Here is a 23,573-nt window from a genome sequence, read left to right as displayed (position 1 = left end):
GGGTTTCTCTGTATAGCTCTAGCTATCCTGGAACTCGCTCTATAGAACAAGATGGCCTCAACTCAGAAATCAGCCTGCCTCTGCTTCCCAAGCGCTGGGATTAAAGGCGTGCGCCACCACTGCCTGGCAAAAAGACGATTCATCACATCCAGTTTCTAAGATTATAAATCCTTTCTTCACCATTGTCCACTTCCAAAAGAAAATTAAGAAATTGACCTTTCAACTACTATTCTTTATAAAATTTCACAAACTTGTCTACAAAAAAACAAGTGGGAGTGGGTGGGTAGGGAAGTAGGGAGGGGAGGGTATAGGGGACTTTCGGGATAGCATTCGAAATGTAAATGAAAAAATACCTAATTAAAAATTGGGAAAAAATCCAGTCCATACCTAATAAGCAAATCTCATTACAGACAAATCAATGAGTTCAGTAAAGTATTTTAATCTAGCAGAAATCAAGTCACTCACTTCCCCTTAAACTCTTTTTAGAAACTAAAAATACCTGGTTACACAAATACCTAACTCGGTTCTGGGGTGGAGACTGTCATACATTTTTTTAAGCTATATTAACAGATTTGGCTGCACAGATCAGCCGTGAGAGCTGTGCCAATCCATGAATGACTTAGAAACCTGTTTCAAAATAATTGAAAGAGGGAGTAGGGTATATATAAATAAAACCACAGCCACATGCTGGTTTAACTGTTAGTAGCTGGGTGGCAGGTACATAGGTTATCATTGTACCATCTCTATATATTAAAAGTATGCTAAATTAAGGCTCTATCTTGCCAGATCTCTAATCCCATCATCACATTATTACCAAAGCAATATTCCTAAAACTAAGTTTAACTATAAGTACTAAAGCAGCACCTAAGACCTGCATACCTCTCTCTTAATGGCAAAATGACATTATATAGTATTCTCATGCTTTGGTCTTGTTAAGTTTCACAAGGTCTCTTCCCTAGCACTCAAGACTTTTGAAAAGTTGACTCCTAAGTATCCCTAAAAGTTGAGCTTAAATGTTACCTCCTCACTATAACACCTCTCTCAAGGTAAAATGAAGCCCTTGTTTCCAATTTTACCCTCAATCCACATACCATTTTACCTGACACTTCCCTCAGAAGTTCTGAATGGTTGGGTCTGTACCATATTTGGTTTTTTTTTAAAGATTTATTTATTTATTTTATGTATATGACTACACTGTAGTTCTTTTCAGACACAGCAGATGACATCAGATCCCATTACAGATGGTTGTGGGTCACCATATGGTTGCTGGGAACTGAACTCAGGAGTCAGTGCTCTTAACCACTGAGCCATCTCTCCAGCCCCCCCCCCCCATTATCTGTCTTTGCATCCTTGACACCAGCATAGAAACTATCACAAAATTAAAAGATGCTTTAAATTTTTTCTCCATTCAACAGTTATGAAAATACTATATGGGGGCTGGTGAGATGGCTCAGTGGGTAAGAGCACCCGACTGCTCCTCTAAAGGTCCAGAGTTCAAATCCCAGCAACCACATGGTGGCTCACAACCATCCGCAGCAACGAGACCTGGCGCCCTCTTCTGGAGTGTCTGAAGACAGCTACAGTGTACTTAAATATAATAAATTAAAAAAAGAAAAAAAAATTAAAAAAAAAAGAAAAAGAAAATACTATATGCAGACTATATGCAGAACACTGACATAACCAGATTATAGAAATGTAAACTATTAAAAAATATTAGAATAGTAACATAACAATTATGTTAGTAAACAAAATCACAAAAAATGAAAACAATTACAAAACCAAAATAACCTTTTCAAAGTAAACAATAATGTTCCCATGTAAGATTTAATATATTTACAGTATTTTTGAGACTATAATTACATATCTTCCCTTTCCTTTTCTCCCTCCAAACACTCCCACACACCCTTTCTTGCTTTCAAATTCATTGTCCCTGTTCATTTATGTGTGTATACACACACACACAACATATATACATATATATACCAGAGTAAGTATACCCTGCCCAGTCTATATAATCATGTCTTTCAAAAAAAATGAGATAGAAAATATGCAGCCAATGAGAGCATGTATCTAGCATGCACAAAGCCCTTGACCCCCTGAACTGCAAAGTGGAGAAACAAACAAATATCAAACATTTTATACCATGCTTGTGATTTTTTTATATTTTTTTTTCTTGAAAATGCAGGGAAAACCTAGAAGGATTTTCCCCCCCAGGTATACAGAATTCCTCATATATAGGGAGTTAATCTTTAAAGATGTTACTTGTTTTCCTGTAAACCCAGGGGTATGGGGAAGTTGGAGCTTAAATGATACAAAAGGAATAGAATTCCATTTCTTTGATAATCTGATACTGTTTTATTATATATGACAGTAACCCATATGTCTGTAGTTCATAAATATAAGGGATATGTAAAAATATTCTCAATGGTTAAAGCAGTATCTTAGCTTTTTTTAGGAATATTCAAGTCATGAAGAGAATGGGGAGATAGCTCAGTAAGTTCTTGCTCTGCGTGTGTGTGTGTATTTGTGTGTTTGTGTCTGTATGTATGTACGTACATATATGTACACTGTTTTGTGTAAGTTTAGTCTCTTAAAAACCCAGGTTTTTTTCACTATATATGAGGAATTCTGTATACCTGGAATGCTCTCATTAGCTACATATACTCTATCCTCTCATTTTTTGAAAGACATGATCCATATATATAGATATCTATATATCTTAAAAGCTAAGTTTTTCTTGTCAATATAAATTGGCAAAAAAATCATGGAAGAGACCCCTATGTGATTTATTTATCTGCTTATACACATGTTGAGTTTCCTTTTTGAAGTTAGAAGTAGAACAACAAGAAGTAAAAATTAAATAAAACACAACACCATACACAAAAGGCCAGTCTTTAAAGTACCACTTAAAACAATGTATCAAATCCTTTTTTGGGAGGTGTTAAGACATAAATGAGCTACAGTAACCTCTGTAAAATAAGTAAAAGACTACTTCATAATACTGCATGGCAAAGAATAAGATAAACTCTCATTTGTTCTATTTCTTTCTGCACCAGATCAATCAAGAGCAATCATCTTTAGGCAAGATATTCTATGAATGAAAATTTATTTATTTATTTACTTTATCTGCATTATTTTATGCTGAATTCATTCCTGTGTCATGAGTTTTAGTTTCTTCTGGGATATCTTTTTCTTCTGTGCAACCTCCTCTTCTGGCTTTGGAATGATCTGTTCCTTCTCAGTGAGGATCATCTCAATGTGGCAGGGGGAGCTCATGTATGGGTTAATCCGACCATGAGCTCTGTAGGTTTGCCGGAGCATCTTAGGTTCACCTGGATGTGTTCAATGACTAGAGAATATCTAAACCCTTAAGTTCAGCATTACTCTCTGCATTTTTAAGCATGTGCAGCAAAAATTCAGCACTCATTTTGGCCATCGTTCCTGTGTCCAGCCTTTGTTTGGCCTGGGTGCACTGGACCGACTCCACCATTATACTGCTGGAATGGCACACATTGCTTCTTTAAAGTGACATCCTTCAGATACTTGGTGGCTTTGCGGCTTATGCATACCCTTGATGGCCTGGGCAGTTTCTTGGGTGTTCTTAGAGTGAACACAAAGGTTTGAACCTCTTGATTTGCATGATTTTGTGGGGGTTTTCTGGGTCAAGAGAGTAGTGAACCATCTTCACAGGTCACCTCTGGCCACTTACGGGAAGAGTGAATAAAGATTTATATGCAGACATCATCAAAAGAAAAAAAAAAAAGATGTGGTACCTTTCAACCTTCCTACAAATTACATATGAAGGATAACTTTAACCTCCAAGTGGTAGTCTTAAGTGCTGGTATTATAACTAAGTTAAAATCTACTTTAATAATAATCAGATTGAGAGGCCCTGGTCTTATTCTCAAATTAAGTCTATTATTTCTCCAGAAGTTAAGTAGCCTAGTTTAACTGTATCTCAACTATTTTGAGGTGGTTCAAACAAACTTAGAAGGAATATGCTGAAATGAATATTAAACTATACAGTTTCAGAGAAATTATAGCTGTTATCAGTATGACTACAAACTCTTACTGAAAAGTAATGATGAAAACCATCTCAACTTTGCAAGTTTGCATTGTGGATCACATCAGTGCACTGATAAAAGCTGTACCAAGTCCTTTTAGGAAAGGAATAGGGAACAAAAAATAAGGGTTGAATTCAGGACCTTGCTAGGTAAGTACTGTACCCTAAAGGATATCCCACCACCAAAATAAAACTAAAAAATAAACACACTGTGATCGGAAAGATAGTTCAGTGGTTAGGACTACTGGTTTCTCTTCCAGACTCAAGTTCGATTTTCAGCATCTACATTAGAGCTCAGAACCAGATTATCCAATGTCTTTTCTGGTCTCTACAGACACCAGGCACAAACAAGTCACAAATACACTTGCAGACAAAACATCCACATATTTAAAATGCATGCCTTTACTTACATACACATAAATGCAAAACCAAAATTTTCAGTTGATACTACCCTCTGATTCAGGGTCAACTAGGTAGAAATCAACAACTGAGTATGATTATAGTACATTACTAGTCAACCAAAATTCTGGATGTAATAAGACAAATGGAAAATCACAAGTTTCTACACAGCAAAGAGAACTTAGAATAAATAAAACACTAAAAGAATGGAAGAAAACTCTTTGCCTGCTATTTATCTGATAAAGATTAATATCCAAATGGTCAAATGAACAAAAGATAAGCAAATGGTCAAAAAAGGCTATAAAAACAAAGTTCGTCTGATACATGCTTTTTTTTCTAAATAGCAAATATACCACTTCACAATTTAAAAGTTGAGAAATAAATGGGCTTTGAAAACATTTTCTTTTTCAGTGCTCACACCAAACCCAGGACTTGGGGCAAAAGAAGTGCTCCACTAATGAACTACATCCCCAGTTCAGAAAACACTTAAGTTTTATGGATCGAAATTCATTCCCACTTATTGACATAGTGTCCACATATATATATATATATGTGTGTAAAAACAGAGACAAGAGTTAGCTGTGGGATCTGGAGAGATGGCTCAGTGGTTAAGGGCACTGGCTGCTCTTCCAGAGGTCCTGAGTTCAATTCCCAGCAACCACATGGTGGCCCACAACCATCTGTAATGGGATCTGATGCCCTCTTCGGGTGTGTACACTCATATACATAAAATAAATTTTAAAAAATCTTTAAAAGAGTTAGCTATGATGGCTCTTATTTGAAATTCAAACACCAGGGAATTTAAGGCAGCAGGATTGGCACGGGTTTGAGGCTAGCCTCAGCTACATAGTGCCAGGTCAGCCTGGGCTATAAAATGAGACTATCAAAACAAAAATTCCTTCTAAAAACAAACCAACAACAAAAACACCCTTAAAAACTTGCCTACCCATAAGAGGATGACAGTGGAAATGTTCAAAATACACTGTATGAAATTCTCAAAGAATAGAAATGTTTTTAAAAGGCTACAAATTGGACTCATACTGGAATGTAGGTCAAAGGTGTGTTTATAGGTGGGGGGCTTTCTTTGGAGTCCTGCCTTTTACTTAAAATTTTTTTTTTTTGGTCAAAGTTTCCCCCAGTGAGGAAACCTCTGTACTTTCATAGATGACACCTGGTGGTAACACATTTAGAAATAAAAGCAAGTTGCTTAAAGGAAACCTACAGCACAGTGGCACGGTACTGGGATGTTTAACTTGTGCCTAACTTGGTGCCTAGCTCCACCACTGTACTATATACTATACATGACTATGTAATAACTATAGCCAAGTTATTACCCTTAAATCTGGGCCCACAAAATGAGTCTGATGTGTATAATAAGTTCTCTGTCCCAACTTTTCTGGTGGAATATAGAGAAGATTCTACTATTTAAAAGCTGCTGGTGCAGCCATGAATCCCTTAACAGAAATATAAGAAATGCACTATTAGGGAAATTTCATTATTGTGGAAACATCCTAAAGTAAATGTCTACAAATGTCATTAATACAATCTTTCACCATCAATAGGCAATATAATTTTCTGTATCTGTAATTCATTACTGATCTCTACCACCAGCAACAATAAACTAGTCTTGCACAATGAATGTTTCAATTACAGAAATCTTAATGTCACCTTCCACTACAGAATACATTCTTGACAACTATACAGAGAGTTCCTGGGCTACATAAGTATCTTCTCAAAACAAACCACAAACAGAAACTATATTGTTAGACAGCACATGACTATAATTTGTCTTCTAAAGGTAGATCTATGCTGCCCATGAAGCTAGTCTTTACTTTTTTTCATAGTAATGGGATTATTTTTAATTTTTTTATTCATCGTATTCTTCTCTCACATATTACATTCAACTGCAGATTTCCCTCCCTCGTCTCAGTCCATCCCTCCACCTATAAACTGCTGTAACATTTTGCTCATTCCTCCCACTGTTCATACTAGCATTTCAGTGTGATTTATAAATCTCTTGGCAAGTTCCATTTCTGTTGCTTATCTTTGTAAACTACATTTTGTATTTATTTTGTATGGTCTACATAGGAGTGTGGGTGAGTATGCCACGGTGCATATATGAATGTCAGAGAACAAATGTCAGACATTAGTTCTCTCCTTCCACTATGTGGATTCCTAAGATAGAAATCAAACTTGCTAACAGTTGCCTTTAAACTGTTAAACCATCTTACCAGCACCCAATTGCTCATCTTTTGTATCTCCACTATGTGGCACCAATGAGTACATCCTTAGAAAAAAGGTGTTGCATAAATATTATTGCCCTCATTTAAAGGGTGAGGAAACTAACTCAATTTGCCCTAAGTGACATAGCCATTACATAAACTATAATGGCCTCATCTTTACAGAGTACTCTATAATTGCAGTACCTTAAAATATTATTAATTTTATTACATAATTTTATTACATATCATGATATTAAAGGCTCAGTGCAACCTATAAAGTACATTTTAAGTTTTATATATACCTGTATATACAAACATGTAAGTGTAAGATTTCGATAAGCATTTTATAAGTAATATAAATTTAGTAAAATATCCTAGACCCATTCAAATATTAATTTGCATACTGTTTCTCATTATTATGTACATGCATTTTAGGGCCAGCAGAAGGAAAGAGGGAAAAAGTTGGAAGCAGGCAGCTAAAAAAGACAGGACACAGGCCTCAAGACCAGATACAGGTTTATCCAAAGACTAAACTAGCACAGTAATAGCAACTCTCACCTTGGCCCAAACACTTGTTATTATTACCCTGTACTCATAGAAGACAATTGCAGGGTTTCTCAACATAGCAGTCTTAAAGGCTGAAGAAGCACTCGAGAATTAGAAAACCTATGCCTATTCAACTAAAGGAAGAGAGACAAGATACAAGAATGAAAACGAAAACCTTAAATTACTTAAAAATGAACAGAGCTAGGTGTGCTATTGCACACCTGGAATCTTAGCATTCTGAAGGATGAGGCAGGAGAATCACATGCTCAAGGCCAGCCAGTACCAAATAGTCAAGAAAACAAAAACAAGAACAGTTTCCACTTACAGAACCATACATGGTAATTTAGATACTACATAAAATAAATGATTTTAAAGGAGTTAATATTGAATAACTCTTTTCTAACATGGTAATGAAACTGGTAACTGTTGCAAGGACTCTCACCACAGATTAATAAGGTTGTGGCAGAACATTGAATAGAAAGACAATTAACAGTAAAGAACCATGTAAAATGGGAAGATCATGGCAAACAATGCAGTACATTAACACCACAAAACTGATTCCAATAACAAATGAAGAAGGTATTTCCAAAGATGAAACAAGAAGTTGACTGAGCCAAACTGTAATGCGGAAAGTCCCAAATCTAAAACTGCCTGTACTCTATGCCTTCTACTTTTATCAAGATTTTACAAACCTTTCCACTTAAATTCTAACAAAATTTTTTTTACTAAAGGAAAAAAATGTAGGAACAATAATGAAACAACCTGGGAAGGTGAAGTGGAAAGGGAAAATGGAGACTGGGTACAAAGCTCTTACCATGGCAAAGAGAAAATTTCCTTCAATCTCACCTTTTGTCTTATCACATTAGCTGATTCCAGCTCTAGGGAAGAAATCTACAATAATCCTAAAATAACCTGACATACTAATAGAAAGGAAACTACCCAAGACTACTAGGGTTTATACCAAGAAAAATCAAAAAGCAACTTTATATTGTAGAATTTTCCTAGTTAGAAGAATGGACACTTTGAAGTTAAAATATTAGCCTCAGAATGTTTATATCCATGAGTACCTAGGTATACACATTTACATAATCTGAATCTAGCAGGGAACCAAAACATCATATCAAAGGCTGTGTTTAGAGGCTAGAGACAGCTCAATAATTAAGAGAGCAACCTGCTCTTCAAGAACTGGAGTTTGGTTACAAGAACCACAGTGGTCTGTAACTACAGCTCCAAAAGGATCCGATACCCTTTTCTGGCCTCCATGGGCACATGTACATTGCATACACTAAAGCACATGTACACTGCATAAACACATTAGGCATTTTTTTTTTAAAAAAATAAAGCTATGTTTAGAAAGAAAAAAGCTGAGTGTAGATCATACCTGTAATCCCAGCACTCAGAAAACAAGAGCAGGAGGATAAAACTATGAGCTTAAAGCCAGATTGGGCTACATAGTCAATTCCAGGCCAGACCTAAAAAGAGAAGAAACTAAGAAGATAGTAATATGCTTACTTGCAAGTACAAGGACCCAAGTTTCAGAACCCACATTTAAAACAAAACAAAACCAACTGGGTGTTGTGTGCTCATATAATCTCAGCATTGAGAAGGCATAGAAGATCCTATTTCAAAACCAACAATAAGAAGTAAATGTGGGTGGACAGCAAAGGAATGATGATACCTAATGCTAGTCTATGGCTGGCTTACACATGCACACACGTACAAAACACATGCACACACCATTTTATTTTTAGGGTACAAAAACTGAGTGTTCATTCTGTCCGTTCTACATCAACTATGTACTTGAGTAACCAAGTAAGAAATAAGGGGAAATAAAATATTAGGAAAAATCAAAATGTTGTTATTGAAACATCAATTCACTGTCCTCAATGATTTAATGAATTAAAAAGATTCACATCATTAAAACACAATGTCATAAATGAACATATACCCTCCTATGTTTGCCAAAGGGAATGAACCTGAATTTATCACACCTCTGGACCCAGTTACCATTGTGCAAGAAAGTAAGGATTTCAAAACTGCTTTTAGCTGAAGGCAATACTAAATAAACTGCTCTCAATCTTAGAGAAACTTCTTTTTTTGCAGTGACTAGTTAATGCAGAAGACTAAGTGACTAAATGCTCAGGCCTAAAATGGGAAATCTATATTAACCATGAAGTGGAAACTGCTGGCTTCTTTGGAAAGTCAGTTATGGTTTGCTGGGGAACACAGGTGAAAGGATGTTTTGCTAAAGAAAACACAGGTTAAAGGATGTATTGCTATAGCAAATGCATGAAAGGACACATGATGTTCAGAAAGAATATAAATATGAGCCAACAGTGGGAGCTCAAGCATTGGCTTGCTTTGCTCTGCTTTACATTGTATTGTTGAACTCCATACCAAAAAGCTCTCCAAAGAACTTCTCCGGGTGGTGGTGGCATACGCCTTTAATCCCAGCACTTGGGAGGCAGAGGCACGAGGATTTCTGAGTTCGAAGCCAGCCTGGTCTACAAAGTGAGTTCCAGGACAGCCAGGGCTACACAGAGAAACCCTGTTTCGAAAAACCAAAAAGAGAGAGAGAGAGAGAAGAAAACGCAAAGAACTTCTCATGAGGAGGTTTCCTGCAGCTTCTTGGTGCTTTTGCAGAGACCTTCCTGTTGCCAAGCTTTGTGCTTTCTTCTGGATTGAACTCCCCTTGCCGGTTCCTGTATGGAGACTGCCAAGTAGACTAGACCGCAGCTGCTGATTTATATTTGGTGATTCTTACTGGACTGAACGGCTGGTATCCAGACAACAAAGATTGGACTCACCCCCAAACAACTACTTCTAAACAGATCCAATTCCCCCATGTCGTAATAACTTTTCTACTACCTCTGGTGGGTGGTGGGCTAGAAGAGGTTTGAACCCTATTAAAGGAGGTTGGGAAAAAAACCTGCAAGGCTCAGGAAATAGGAAGAGGCAGAAAGAACATTAATGCCAGAGGACAGGGAAAAATGCCTTAAAATGTCTTCTGGATAGGATATTTCCATTGCACTCGTAAACTCACAGTAGCTGTAATTACCTGTCTGTACAAGATCAAAATAATCAAAATTCTAGCATGGATTGATTGGGGAAGGACACACAAGACCTACACCCTAGTTGAGGAGCTACTACTGGCAGCCAATGGTTATTGTAGAGGGAAAGTCATTTTTCTTTGGGAAAAGTGGACATTGGTAAGTTACACATGATCCACATTATGCACATTAAACATGAAACTGGGTGGTTAGTTAATGACCAAAATGCACTGTATACACATGTAAAATTCTCAAAGAATGTATTTACTTTAGCTAAAGGTGACAGTAAATAAGACTAAAGAGTAAAGTGTTTCACTCTCTGAGAAATCAGTCTAGAAACAGTAGTAGATAAAATTCTGCACCAACTACAATTATGATAGCACCACTATCACCTGGAAACCCACAAATGCAAAATCTATTCCCCATCAAATTATGGAATCAAAAATTAGTAATAAAGCAATCTGGCTTAATAAACCTTCTAGGTGATCTGATGTTCCCTAAAGTTTTAAAGCCACTATTTACTATTAATGATTCATGCACTTAGTTCAACTTATCCAAAATCCTATGTGAAAATAGGTAACAATCATTACTTTATTTATTTTACACTCCAGATTTTTATTTTTTTATTATTTTCTTTATATACATTTCAAATGCTATCCCGAAAGTTCCCTATACCCTTCCCCCCCACCCCCCGCCCTGCTCCCCTACCCACCCACTCCCGCTTCTTGGCCCTGGCATTCCCCGGTACTGGGGTGTATAAAGTTTGCAATCCCAAAGGGCCTCAATCATTACTTCAACTTCACTATAGCATAAAGAGGTCAATTTGTACAAGATGACACAGCAGATAAGAAATTGGATCAGAGCAGGGCAGTGGTGGTGCATGCCTTTAATCCCAGCACTTGGGAGGCAGAGGCAGGCAGATTTCTGAGTTTGAGAGCAGCCTGGTCTACAAAGTGAGTCCCAGGACAGCCAGGGCTGTACAGAGAAACCCTGTCTCGAAAAACAAAAACAAACAAACAAACAAAAAAAATAAATTGGATCAGAACTTGAACTGAATACTCTTTATCATTGTATAGAAAGAAGTCTTTCCACCAATAAGAACTCAATTCCTAGAATGCTGTAACAGTGAAAGGAGAGCTTCCTGCAGTGGCACATATCTGTAGTTTCAGCTACTCAAAGCTAAAGCTAAATCACCAATATCTGTGCAGAAACATATAAAACCAACTTGGGGTGAGGAAAAGGGAAGTGTATGGAAAAACACTAGCAAAGACTAGTATATACTTCAATTAAAAAATAGGCAAATAAATTTAGCAAACAACAACCAGAGAAAAACTTTCTCTAAAAACTGTTCCAAAATGTAAGCACCTACCAAATACAATATATTTAATTTTAAGAACTTAAAACCTGAGTTGTGCTTAAGGTGATTCATTGTAGTCCATCTGCACTTAGCAACCTTCTAGGTTTTTAAAAATTATTTATTTGCATGAATATTTTATTTGACTTCTTGCATGTATATGTGCACTATGTGTGTGCCTGGTGCACTAAGAGGTCAGCAGAAGGTATGAGATCCCCTGGAGCTGCAATTTCATGTGGTTGTGTGCTGCCATGTGGGTGCTAGAAACTAAACCTGTGTCTTAACTGGTAAGCTCTCTCTCTAGGCCCTAGTCTTTTTAATTTTAAATTACAAAAAATATTAAGTTCTCCCTCTAGTTTTTACTTTTAGTTCCTTTTATTTACCACTATTTTTTTTTTAAGATTTTATTTATTCCACGTATATGTGAGTAAACTGTCACTGTCTTCAGACACTCCAGAAGAGGGCATAGATCGCACTACAGATGGTTGTGAGCAACCATGTGATTGATGGGAATTGAACTCAAGACCTCTGGAAGAGCAATCAGTGTTCTTAAACACTGAGACATCACCACCACCACCACCCCGCCCCTTTTTTTAAAAAGAAGATTTATTTATTTTGAGTACTCTGTTGCTTTCTTCAGACACACCAGAAGACACACCCATTACAGATGGTTGTGAGCAACCATGTGATTGATGGGAATTGAACTCAAGACCTCTGGAAGAGCAATCAGTGTTCTTAAACACTGAGACATCACCACCACCACCACCCCGCCCCTTTTTTTAAAAAGAAGATTTATTTATTTTGAGTACTCTGTTGCTTTCTTCAGACACACCAGAAGACACACCCATTACAGATGGTTGTGAGCAACCATGTGATTGCTGGGAATTGAACTCAGGACCTCTGGAAGGGCATTTCTTAGTCACTGAGCCATCTGTCCAGCCCTACTTATCACTATTAAAAAGGTAAAACTGCTTTCTTTCAACTCTTAAGATTATGTGAACAAAATCTCTAAGGTGAATATATACCTAGTTCAATCAGCTGAATCAGATCTATAATACAACTTGCATTTTATAGTACTTCATAAAAGCACAAATTCCAACATTCTGTAAAATCACTTTCCATGTCACCATTATGATTTTTAAGACAACCGTTTTTTTAAGAAACTCAAAGTTGGAAACTATTAGGTTAACACCTCAAACTTGTTTTCCTCAGAGTGCCACTCCTTCATTAAAAAGCATTTCTATAACCAGAAAACCAAGATGGTCAACAAGTACATCAAGTTTTACTGACTCAACCTCTATGACACATCAACTAAGAAGCTTCCAGAGAATCTTAAGAGCTGAATTATCCCTGACATTAACATATATAAACATTTGGTAACCAGTCATTGAAGAAAGGGGTCAAAAAAAAAAAAAAAACAACACAAGAAAATCCTAAGAATACAAGCACCTGTGACCTGTCTGGCCGTGTGATCCACTGCAAAACAGTCCAACATGGTCACAGCTACACAACAGACTTAAAAACTTAATCTTATTCCATGAGAGGCAATGTGGAATGTGAAGGGCAAATATTTTCAAAGCAACCAAGTTGGCATTTCAATGATACTTTGAACTGGTGGCTAAAAACACACAACAAAAGGAGAATTAAAAAGCCAACACTGTTTCCATTGTGAACTTCCAGTGTTAAGAAGGGGGTGATTCAAATATTGGAATGTCTACTGTGCACAATTCTGTACCAGTCATCCTAGTTTCATAAAATAGGATTTGGGTATAAGTGGTTTTGCTTAAACTACAAGAACTGAAGTGTTAATATTTAATCACTATATCTAACATGCTCGTTTTTTTTTTCTGTTGAAAGCATGAACTTGCTGGAATCTCCCCAAAATTCCTTTAATATTTAATCAATTTTCAAACAGGGACTTATTTCTCCAATGATGAACACAGCTGAAATACTGAACACCTGACCAGTGATTCATAATCGTATTTATCTAAATAATTCAAAATTTTTCATTCATGACTTTTCCACTTTCTGTTCCTTTAACTTGCAGTTCTTACTATTTTAAAGACAGGAACAAAAACCGTTGCTCTGTTCACATTTGTGTATGAGCTAAAGGCTGGCTGGAGGCTGGAGGCTATGTGTTCAACTCTCATTTTCTGGTTTTGACCATAGTACAGGCCCAGAATGGCTAACACTGCACAAGCAAAATAATTCATCAACCAGTTCTTAATATCTAAGCTCTGAATCAGAGAATCTAGGATAACAGAGCATAAAAACAACCAAACAACCTAAAGATATTACAAATACACATTAAAAAAACCTTTTTCTTCCAGAAGGCCTATATTTCATATGGAAAACTAAAATCAGGTATCAAATCAAGAGGGCCACAGAAAAAGGAACCCATGACTAGCCATTTTAGTATACCAACTAAGCCAGCAGCATCACCTCCAACTAGCACATAAGAGATTACTACCATTATTGTTTCATTATAATAGATTACCTACGGTCTTTAACAAGAATGGGCTAGACATCACTATAGACTGTAATTTTCAAATGTGAGGAAATGCAAAAAAGACTTAACAAATAAATTGGAGAAAAAAAAAAAAAAACAAGAGAAATATAACCTGAAGAATAAAACAGATTTAAAGTCTACATAAGCTATTTCAAAAATGGACTTTTCTCTGAATCATGAGTCAAAATATCAGGGAAATTTTAAAATGAGCCCATTTTCTACTTTTAAATTTTCAATTTCTTCAACTGAAAATGAATTCTGGGTTATACTGTTAAGAACTCTCTCAGATATCTATACAATTTTTTGTATGGATAAAAATAACACGTCAAGAGAGGTTTATTTCAAAATAATTCTATGGGAAGGGGGGTGCCATAGGGTAAAACTAAAAAGGCTAAAGTTGATAAATGTTAAAAATACCAGGGGGAGTAGACAACATACTACTCAGTTATGTTTCAAATTTTGTGACTTTAAATCATGCACTGATAATATACATTTAAAACAATTCCTTTTAATTTTCTAATGAGCTCCGTCCACTATTTAAAAAAATAAAACAAACCTGACCCATATAATGGAACCAAAGCAGCACAAGCAAAAAATGGAAATCCCAGCCCCATCTCCATTTCAAGATGTAAAATACAAATACCAAAAACCAAGATCTAAAAAAAAAAAAAAAAAAAAAAAAAAAACTAACCTAAAATCACAGCCAATCATAGTCATCCTGGTGGGAAATCCCAACACTGCTCCAATAGCTTCCTGAAACTTCCTGACCAAGTTCTGGTCTACTGGTATGTTCCTCTGAAGCACTAACAGACACTCAGGTCAGGCTACTGAAGGACCTACAAAATAAAAAGATTGTGGAAAAGAAGTATATTATTCATTAGAATTGGGTAGTTAACCACTGTATCAATAGACACAATCAGTTATTTTTGAAGCAATAGCCCTTAAATGCCAACTTGCATTTTTAGAACCTGCTTTGAGCAGTAACTAAAGAACTCTGAAAAAGAACTGTATAGTGTTTCTAGTGACACTTATACAATACCCCTGAAAACTGTTTTCAACTCAAACAAAATGATAGCATGTTTAACAAACTGACACTAAGGAAAACATATTTTATGAAAAGAAAAACTGTACACATTAAAATTATTTTTCACCTTCATAAGTGCTTTTTGGCCATACTGGGAGACAAACGATAAACATCCTGGAAATTCAGGTTGAACTTTGTCACTGAACCTTAGACAAAGTTTTTATTTGGTACTGCCACTCCTTCCTCTCTTCTCAGAGATCTACCTAGAATAAATTAAACCTTTTAGGTCATGCCTTGATCATCATTCCCAGATTTAGTATAATGCTGAAGGACAAGAGTTAGTGATTATTGTTTAACCCACTGTAAAAGGAATCAAGACAAGAGTCTCAAAGCAAAGTGACCTGTCTTTCAATGAAAGAGGAAATTCATTTTCCTAGAGCACTTCCAACTCAAACCCTGAAGCTCAAAACGGAAATCCACATATAGTTAATTATCAGATGTTACCCACTAAAATTTCAATGATAGTATACTTTTTGCAACTATATTCCTACTTTAACCCCATCACCCAACCAACATAATTAAGGAAAAAAAAAACACTCTAGTGTTGATCTAATAAAAACATAATAGTAAGGAAAACTACTTCCGAATAAAATGTTAGAAAATATAAAATGGCAAAAGCACAACAGGAGGTAGTTATCAAAGAGCCATCTGTGGTTGCCTTTGAGGGGGAAATGATGGTATTTAGTTACTAGATCAACCTTCCTAATGTCTTGCATATAGGTATTATCCTACTTAAATAAAAAGACTACCAAATATGCCCCCCATACTGACCCAACTTAGACAAAGTTTGTCTAAAAATGATAGAGGTAAAAAGAAAGAAATGAGGTAAAGAGAAAGAAATAAAAACACTTGAAACCTAAGTTCTCTTTAACACTGCAAACTGGCAATGGCATGAAATTTCACGACTTTTGTGAGGTGAAGGACAGGACAGACTGTATTTGAAGGAGTGGCAAAAATGAGTAGGCAAGGGATGAGGCACTCCCTTCCAAAAGGTAGAACACTTGGGTGTGGTTCATGACCGAAACATAGCTGGTGGTCATTCCAAGAGAATGATTTTGCATTCAAAAGTCTTACACCAGTAGAAGCTTCAAATAGTGAGAACATATTCAAACATGAACCACTGATCATACAAAGTGGCTTATGAGGAAAAAATTCAAAGCAGACAGGAGTGAATAGGTATTATTCCTAAACATAGAAAAATATAGAACTGAAGAAATAACAATTTTTTAAAAACCTTACCAGGCTATAAAGGTAGAATATGGCACAAAAACATCTATCTACCAATACAGTTTCACATTAAAAATGCACCCAAACTTTCTGAGGCAAATTTTCTAATCTAGAAGCAACTCTTTAAGGTAAGCATTACTACCCTCATTATATAAACAAAATCTGAAAAGTAATTTGCCCAAGGTCATAAGTTCAATGTGAACTGGAAGCAAACACTACTTTCTAAACCAGGCTGCTTCCTATGAATTGGAAATGTTGGCGGCATCTCCTCAATCTATGCAACACTGGTACTAAATAAAAGAAGTAATTCAAATCATGTTATCTACAAAGGGAACACGTGATAGGGAATTAATTTGTCTATAATAGAAGTGATTTGAAGAGAAAGGAAGTAACTTTAAATTTAAAAGGAGCGTGACTGTTTTAGGGGTAAAACTCCTGGAGGAAGGAAAAGGCACTGGGGGTCGACACCTTGCTAGGGGATTCAGCTCCTGGGGGTGGGAGGAAGAGCAGTTAGGAGAGAAATATAAGGATTAAGAAGTGAGACTTAGTTCTTAAATGTTGGTTAGCTGTAACAAAACAAAAAGATATACACACCAACAGACTACAGAAACATAGGCGGGAAAGGGGGCGGGTCCCAGAGTTTGTAGCTTGGAAGGGGTTGGAAAGGCAAAGTTTCACCTAGTGGGGGCACGAACGAAGGAGACCACTAAAACTGCAATTATCCGACCACTGACCCGTTTATTGTTCTGCCCAAGTATGGTCTCAAAACATTCAAAGTTGAAGAAATCAGTACGCTGTCCCCGCGTCAGGGATAAACAAGCAAGAGGACCTAGGAAAATGGAAGGTTACTGCTGCTCCATCCACAAAGATGGAGTAAATGCAGGGAACAAGGTAAGCTCTTTTAACATCTGCGCCAAAAGCACCATGGAAGGACATGGGACAGGGTAGATGATTCAGGCTAGGCTCTAAATTAGGACTACAGAGGAGGAGTGATAGGATTTTTTTTAACTTCTCCCCTTAATAATGCATCCCGATATTCACGTAGCTCAGAGATTTGACAGGGAGACAGAATTTGGGAAAGGGAAGGTACTCTAATGACTCTATAGATTGACCTCTCAAACCTTAGCCCGAAAGCTGCGGGAGCAGGGAAGCAGAGCCCACCTCGGATCAAGAAAAACTAGGGGTTTCATATGGGTCGCTGCAAGGGCTGAGAAGAAGCAAGCGCGCAATAATTAATTAGAGAACAATCTTAGGTGCGTCCCTCTCTCCCACTTTTTAATCTAATCCCCAGCCCACTACCCAATGAACTATGGACTCCCTCCCGCACTTCCCAACCCGCCCACTGCGACGACGAAAACAGAGGCGGAGAGTGATTGGTGGGGCAAAGGCAGGCCCACACGAGGCAGAGGCCGGGGGAAATGGTGTCGCTTTAACCGGTAAGAAACAGGATGGTCTTCAGCTCAGGAAGGATTTACCGGCACCACGACGTTTCGCCATTCGTCATCTCCTTAACGTCTGGTACCTGAGAAGCGTCACAAACGCGGATAGCTAACCCCTTGGTACCGTGTAAGAGCAAGACAGGCAGCAGCCGCCGCCGCCGCCGCCATCTTAACAGGCGGCCCGACCCTAGTCACTGCCCCCCCACCCCCAAGGTATCTCCGCCACCGCCGGCGAATCCCCACGAGGACGTAACCCTGCTCCCGCGAGAACTCACCGGCTAAGAACAGCAGCACCAGAAGACGCTGCTCGCGCCTCCGCAGCTCCTGCACTCAGTAGCCAACCTCGGCCGCCGCCTTCGCGTGATCCCAGGAGAACCTCCACCGGACCAGGAAAAACTGAGCCCAGCCCGTCCCAACCCTCGCTTGCCACCAAACCCCAAATCGCAACCGCTCCGCTCTCACCCCACGCGAAGCGAAAAGCAAATGACGCACAACCTCACGGAGCACTACGGGGCGGAGCCAGCATGCCGCCGCCGGCTCCCGCATGCGCCGTAGGAACTATCGCGATATTACGTTCAGCCTCGCCGAGACCTCCGTAATTCACCGCAGGAGACCGCCCGCGCCTCGCCTTTAGGAAACATGAGATCTCGCGAGACCAGGTGCACGCTCCTAAAAAGGAGAAAGGCGGAGCTTCGTGAAAATGACTGGGAGTTTTTTTTCGGGGAAAGGGAGGAAGCTCTCGTCCTTTAGGGATCTCGCTTACCACGAGGTTTCCGACCCACTGCGGAGCTTGCTACCAAACCTCGCGATGACACAGCTCAGCGCCAAATCTCGGCCATGTCTTGAAAACTACCTCCGCCCCCCGATTTAGGTGTCTGGAGCCTGCCTAGTGCTTAAAAAGTCAACCTGTTTATTCTCACGCTTCCAGCAGGGCTGTACCAATTAGCCAAACTCCATTCCGAAAGCGAAAAGAATGGGTTCCCATTGTTACCTGCCTCGAGGAATAAGGTGCTAGTCTTAACTAACGCATAAAAGATGTTCAATTTACAATAAACGCACAAATGCAAATGGAAACAATGACACACCAGTTTTCTTGCTCAAAACATGGGGGGAAAAAATCTAAAGACCTCTAATATCCATACTTCTTCCTTCGCCGCACTGCAGGCTAACCTGAATCCATCTTCTCATTAAAAGCTCATATCATTAGTTCTACCTCTGGAGTCACCAGTTTTAACTATCGAGGCTTTCTTTACCTTATCATAACAAAAAAGACCCAATAAAGTGGTTTTCTCCAAACAAAGGCGTCTGCCCTCAAAAGCAAATTCAAGCTTGGGGTGGGGAGAAAGGCGCTTGAAGATTTTAATATGGCAGTTTTTGCATGTCTAACCAACAATGTTTCTCCAATAAATCTTGGGATCCAGTCTGGCCCGTTTGTAAGCTTTTCCATTCTAATCCATTGTTCTGTCTATTCTAATTTAAACATGCTTCCTTCAGAGTACAGTTTACTAGTACAAGCACCCCCATCTTTAAAAACATTTTCTTGGTTATTCTTAGCCATCCCCCCCCCATAAACTTTAGAATCGTCAAGTTCCAAAAACTTAGTATATTTATTGGAATTGCATCAACTGCTTGAATCAGTATAGAAAAATGAATATCGTTACAGAATTGAGGCTTCCTATTCAGAAGCCTGATATTCCTTCTCCATTTATGCAAACGTTCTTCCATCCATTGTATTCCTGAAAGTTTTATAGTTTACTTCCAGATATTTTTATTTTTCTTGGGATTTAGAGGGGGGGGTGATATTAAAATTTCAAAATGTGTATTGCTTATATACAAGACTGTTCATATTTAACTATTGACTTTTGTAATTAGAAAAATGAAAATATGCTCAAACAGCAGTAAAATGAAAGAAACGACATGTGATTTTTTTACTGTATAACTGAAAAGATATAAAGATTAGTAACAATTCATGTTGGCATAGCTATGGAAAAATAGGCAATATCGTACTACGTTGGAGAGTGTAAATTATTATGGCCTTTGGGGAAGGAGATTTAGATAAATCTATCAAGATTTGAAATACATACACGTTTTGATTCTGCTATTACTTCTCGAAGAATTTCTCCTACAGGAATACCTTCGTACATGTGCACGAAACATACACAAGCCCATTCATTACTGCATTACTTGCAATAGCCCCCTCTCCCCCAAAGAAAACAAGCTAGTGTACAACAATCAGGAAACGGTTAAATATACTGTAGTCCAAGCATACAATATAGCGATGTAAAAATGGGACACAATTGAATGCTGTGATATACTAAGATACATAAAATAGTTTTTAAAATTAATGCAATGAAACAAAATGAATGTGTGTCCTGCAGTACCATACATATCAGAACACACACACACACACACACACATATATACATATCAGGACACATGCACGCGCGCGCGCGTGCGCCTAGTAGTGACCATGAAGCTTGCCTGCTCGCCCCTCACCTTCCTTTTCCTCTTGAAGCCGCCTTCCTCCAACCCTTAAGAGAAAAACTGAAGGCTGGGCCTTTACTCCTTCTCTAGGGCCACTAGGCCAGGGCCAATGCCGGTACCTCGCATCCCCACTGTTGGCCGCTCTCTTGCGCGCTGTTCGCTGCTTCCCCGCTGTCCTGCTGTCCCCAAAGATGCAGCTAGCTCTCTGCTGGAGGCCGCAGAGGACTGGGGGAGGGGAGAGGAGGAGGGGTTCGAGGAAGGCTGCTGCTACCGCCTGTCTGGCCCTTCAGCAGCCTTTCCCAAAGGCTCTCCAAAGCGGCTACCTCCGAGCCTCAGAGCCAGATCCCGTGGGAACTGCCCCCTACCTCGAGGAGTCTAAAACAGCCCCGTCCCCCAGGTCCCGGAAGAGGGGAGGGGGGAACTAAGCTCACCTCCGCCGCAGTGGCTCGGCGAGGCCTGCAACAGTGTGCAGGGTCTGAGGCCAGTAGCAATCTTGTCCCCCCCCCCAGCCCCCTCCCTCGCCCTCGGCTTACAAAGCCCCCCCACCCCCACGGCAGCACAGCTCACACTGGATATAAGGCTCCTCCTACCACGCGATTAGCCCCGCCTCTGTCCCTTGAGAGGGCGCTCCTGCTCCCTTGGTAGTGTATTTTACTCACCTAAGGGAGACCTTGCTGGAGCTACTCATGGTCCAATAAATGCCACCATAGAGGATAGTAGGATCACTAAGGAACTGGAATTTGATTGCTCTACAATGAAAATCCCTGAAGGGATAAAACTTGATATGCATTTTAAAAATTAAGGAACGGGGAGTATAAGAGGGCAAGATGACACACATTGTGGAGGGCCAGAATAAAGGATGAGAAGCACCGTGCAAATCTACAAAGGCACATAGTCCTCCCTCAAACATTTCTCCTTTGTATTAGGTGGGGTGGTACTATGATTGGAGGACTCCATAAACTGTAGATGATCTACATTTGTAAATGTATAGAAATAAAAATGACCTGTTGGGAGATGACCCTATTAATTGGTATTTGTCTGGGATAGAGAATGAAATTGGAGAGTAAAAGGATGGGGGAAAGGGCATTGATTTGTAACTCTGAATGCTTCAATAAGGTTTGAATTTTAACAAATGAATTAATTTGATTTTTAAAACAAAAATGAAAAGATGTTAGTGAAAGAACCCTTGAGACATTCATTCCACATTACAGAATGGTGGTTCAAACCCTGAATTGGGAATCTGCTTAATGGAACCACTCCCTCCCTCCATGTGCAGTTTTCTGTACAACCTAAGAAGATGCACAGAGGGTCCTTTGAGGTAGTCTCATTGTATATTCTTAACAAAGATGTATTTCATGAATGAGTGTTGCTCCATTGTAAGGCTAATTATTTAACTAATGTCCTACGTTTAGGTCTTATTATTATTTTTAAAAACAGACTTAGTTTTTATCATAGCAAACATTGGAAAGGAGCAGCCATGGTTCTGTGCCATCCATCCATGGCCTTGGCTTCCAAAAGGGCTACAAGATAATCAAGACAAGCATCTCAACTTTGAGCAATAACTAATCAGACAGCTATGTATCTTTGCTTCATTAAAATATCATCTGAGAAGTGGTCCAGGGACTTTTATTTCCAACAGCAGCCACTTTAAGATCATAAGGATGGATCTCCCTAAGTTTCTTGAGTAGCTGACATACATTTGGACCCAACCAGCTTGTCTTGCAACTTCTGAGTTCTTGGTTGGCTTCTGATTTCTCAGTAGACCCCTGTCACCCTGGGCCAGCTCCTTGTCTTATAGAATTTCATAACTGGCAAGAACTTCCTTAAGGGAGAGGACACTTGGATGGGGTGGGAACAGGAGAACTCACTCCATTTGCAGCCTGAAATCTTCTTATTGAGGACCAGAATTTCAAGGGAGTCATTCATCTTGTACTTAAAGATGTAATCTTTGGTAGTGCAGAACATTGGGTTTCCAAGCTTGAAATGTGCCTGAAGGTCTTGAGCCATCCATCCTCATATTTCCTATCAGAAAGGACTTCAGTTTATCACCTATGGTGATGTGGTAGTCTTTGCAGTCAAAGTAATGCTTATCATTGTTCATCACAGGCATACCTCCATGAGGAATAGCACACTGATCCACTGGATCTCATCAAACAGCTTGCTTGTTACTTATTTGCCAAAGATACTCTCTAGATAGAGGAGTAATTTGCTTGTTATTCCACTTGATTCTGTGGTTGTAACCCTCCCTATACTTCTGGACACCCTCACTGGTAAGACAAGAGAGCATGCCCAGCATCCTAGTGCTCTGACTGTATTTCTCTGTGGGAAACTAGAAAAATCCAGCTTATACAGCATAGCCACCTATATGTGGACACCAAAAGCCTACTAATGAATAACATACAAGTGATGTATAGTGAGGTCACATACATGTCTTTCATGAACTGCAATAAAACAAGGATAGCTTGCTGTGTCATCACCACCTTTTAATCTCTGAGAATTTCTTGATAAGGAAGATGACTGTTTCTCCAGCATTGCACAAAGATTCCTAGTCCAGATGCTGAGTGGGTATTTCCTGAGCTCATCTATGAAGAGAGTGAATTTGGGAACAGCAAATAGGTGACTGAGAAAAATCTAGATATAAATATTGTCCATTCCTACCTTTCTCTTCCAGAGGATTCCCTTCTTTTTAAAGATTCTTGTATCTCTTAATGTTCCTCACCATCAAATCCTTCCAGGTCAGCTCATGGTGGTTAGAGAAATGCTTGACTATTTGATTGCTGGAGACCCTGTGGACAGTTTGACACTGAACAATATTTTTGCTTGGTTTGCTCACACATTCAGTAGACATTTTAAAAGTTCCAATCATTGTGTGTGGGGGGTTGTTTTGCTTTGTTTATTGGTTTTGTTATTGTTGTTGTTGTTTAGACATTAAAGTTGTTGATTAGTAGTGATGTTTCGATGTCAGTGACCCATTTTCCTCTTCCTGCCATGATCTATTGGTCCTCTAAGATGACCAGAATCCCAGATTTCTCTCAAATTTCACTTATTATAGCCTCTGGGTCTCACTTGATGTCAGATTGCTACATTATCACTTCATGCTATGAGCAGAAAAGCAGAGAATTGAATTAGACACCTGTTCCCACCTCATCACTACTTCACTGCTTGAATAGTGGAGGGAGGACCCGAATAGCTATCT

The 23,573-nt window shown here is 38.7% G+C and overlaps 1 protein-coding gene across 21 annotated transcripts in view; it reads right to left on the bottom strand.

Annotated features, from left to right (window-relative positions):
• Huwe1 (HECT, UBA and WWE domain containing E3 ubiquitin protein ligase 1) overlaps positions 1-20,946 on the bottom strand; it is a 137,472-nt gene extending 116,526 nt beyond the window's left edge. For 6 of the 21 annotated variants that reach the window (XM_029473130.1, XM_029473136.1, XM_029473139.1 and 3 more), the window contains exons 1-3: positions 18,169-18,391; positions 15,295-15,430; positions 14,835-14,979 (exon numbers count right to left, since the gene is read on the bottom strand). The gene's annotated coding sequence lies outside the window, so the exon portion shown is untranslated. Of the gene's footprint in view, positions 1-14,834; positions 14,980-15,294; positions 15,431-17,188; positions 17,723-17,929; positions 18,080-18,168; positions 18,457-20,389; positions 20,603-20,808 lie in introns of those variants that run through there. The other 15 variants (XM_029473140.1, XM_029473120.1, XM_029473141.1 and 12 more) reach the window with 10 other exon arrangements.
• Between the last annotated feature and the right edge of the window lie 2,627 nt (positions 20,947-23,573).

This window comes from Mus caroli, chromosome X (genome assembly GCF_900094665.2).
Source record: "Mus caroli chromosome X, CAROLI_EIJ_v1.1, whole genome shotgun sequence".
NCBI lineage: Eukaryota > Metazoa > Chordata > Mammalia > Rodentia > Muridae > Mus > Mus caroli.
This window is presented reverse-complemented; position numbering and strand designations above follow the sequence as displayed.